Source organism: Triticum dicoccoides, chromosome 1A, assembly GCF_002162155.2.
Source record: "Triticum dicoccoides isolate Atlit2015 ecotype Zavitan chromosome 1A, WEW_v2.0, whole genome shotgun sequence".
NCBI classification, from domain to species: Eukaryota; Viridiplantae; Streptophyta; class Magnoliopsida; order Poales; family Poaceae; genus Triticum; species Triticum dicoccoides.
Window position 1 is genome coordinate 269,514,615 of NC_041380.1, and position 2,662 is coordinate 269,517,276.

The window sequence follows — 2,662 nt, forward strand, 5'->3', positions numbered from 1 at the left end:
CCCGAGCCCGGCCCGAACTATCTTTCGGGCTGAAAAACAAAGCCCGAGCCCGGCCCGAATGTCAAGCCCGGCCCGGCCCGGCCCGGGTTTTTCGGGCCGGGCTCGGGCCGGGTCGTCGGGCCGGGCTGCCCATGCCCGGGTTTAATAGGGACCTTTATTATATAGTCCGTCGCTTTTATTTCTTCCATATCACAAGCTCGTATAAAGCTTATTTTCTCCACACTAATAGATCATACATATTTAGAGAGCAATTGTTATTGCTTGCAACAATGACAACTTACTTGAAGGATCTTATTCGATCCATAGGTAGATATGGTGGACTCTCATGGCAAAATGGGGTTTAAGGATATTTGGAAGCACAAGTAGTAGCTCTACTTGGTGCAAAGAATTTGGCTAGCATAAGGGGGAAAGGCAAGCTTAACATGTTGGATGATCTATGACAATATAATTTATTTCAGATATAAGAAAACATAACACATTACATTGTCTTCCTTGTCCAACATCAACTTTTTAGCATGTCATATTTAATGAGTGCTCACAATCATAAAAGATGTCCAAGATAGTATATTTATATGTGAAAACCTCTCTTTCTTTATTACTTCCTATTAACTGCAATGATGACCAAAACTATGTTTGTCAGCTCTCAACAATTTTTATTCATCATACTCTTTATATGTGAAGTCATTACTCTCCATAAGATCAATATGATCTCTTTATTTCTTTTTATTCTTTCTCTTTTCTTTTATTCCCTCAAGATCATAGCAAGATAACTAAGCCCTCGACTCAAAACTAATCTTTATTATATATAGCTCAAGGACTCGATTACATAGATAAGGATCAACACAAAACTCAAAGCTAGATCATACTAAACTTTATTCTACTAGATCAAGATATAACCAAAAGGATCGAACTAAGAAAAACGGTAAAGATAGAAGTGTGATGGTAATACGATACCGGGGCACCTCTCCCAAGCTTGGCAGTTGCCAAGGGGAGTGCCCATACCCATGTATTTATGTCTCTTTCTTCGGAGGTGGTGATGTGATATTCTTGGCGATGATGCCCCTTGGGATATTATTCTCATCTTCGAGTGTATTTACTTGCTGCTTGAGATCCATTATTTCCCTACGGAGCTTACCCGTGATGGCTAAAGCTCCTTTCACCCATGGATGTTGCATAGCCGTGGGAGAACAAGTAACACTCTTTTTCATATTTTCATAAGAAAGAAATCTAGCATTAGGAGGGATGACGGAGTTTGTAATTGTCGAGCTCTAAAGTTCCTCCATCGTGAATCTGGCTTGGAGACAAGAGGTAACTTCTTGATCCTCCTCCATGACATCTATCCTTTACAAGTTGGTCTCCATCTCTTCCTCCATTGATGGCCCAAAGTGGTCAGCATCACTGTTTCCTCCTCCGGATGAGATACCCGACTCTCCCCGACTGACTCTTGAGAAGACATCTTGCTCTAAATCTGTTGCAGAAAACAACTCAAAACAAAAACAGAGGATTGTGTCGTGGAACGGTGGTCAAAACCTTCGGGAGATTATATAATGATTTTTTACCGACCAAAAGAAGTATCGTGCAAGAAAACGGAGTCTGGAGGGCACACGAGGCAGGGGGCGCCCTCCACCCTCGTGGACGGTGGGTAGCCCCCCTCCAGTGCTTTCTTCGCCCAATATTTTTAATATATTTCAAAACTGACTTTCGTGGAGTTTCAGGAATTTTGGAGTTGTGCAGAATATGTCTCTAATATTTGCTCCTTTTCCAGCCCAGAATTCCAGCTGCTGGCATTCTCCCTCTTCATGTAAACCTTGTAAAATAAGAGAGAAAAGGCATAAGTATTGTGACATAATGTGTAATAACAGCCCATAATGCAATAAATATCGATATAAAAGCATGATGCAAAATGGACGTATCACCCCTCGCCATGGCTCGTAGGCGTCGTACCGTCGGGATTCCAAGAAGCTCCCCGAAAAGCTAGAAGAATGTGACGCCCGGATAATTAAGCTACAGTAACCCTCTACTAGTGATGCCGCGTCACCTAGATTACTGTGACAAATCTCGCGTTAGTTCAAAACCGATTCAAATTCGAATTCAAAATCAAGTCAAACATTAAAGGTTTTATGATATTAAAACTAAAATGTTCGGGTGGTTCCAAATAATTCATAAGTAATTATGGTGGAGGAACCACACTTTTATAAAAGGCATAAATACTCTAAAATGTTTTGAATAGTAGCAAAAACAATTAGTTGAATTCCTTGTACAATAAATAAACTATTTTATTTAGTTACCCAAATTAATGTGGCAGTAGTATGTATAAGCAATACCAATTTAGGAACCATTGGTGTATTTTGTAAAACTAAAATAAAAGAAGACTACACATAAAACAAAAAAAGAAAAGTAAAAAGAAAAGGCAAAGCAAAAAAAAAGGAAAGAGAGAAGGCCCCCCCCCACTGGGCTTCGGCCCAACAGGCCGGCCCAGTCGACCATCGGCCCAGCCGGCCACTCCCCATATCCTCACTCCACCCCGAAACCCTAACCGAACCAACCCCCCTCCCCCCTCACTCCCTCGTCTCTCCCTCTCCCCCGATCCAGATCGGATCGGGGCCGATCCCCCGGTCGTCGCCCGGTGCCGCCTCACGGCGCCCTTCTCCCACGCTCGTCG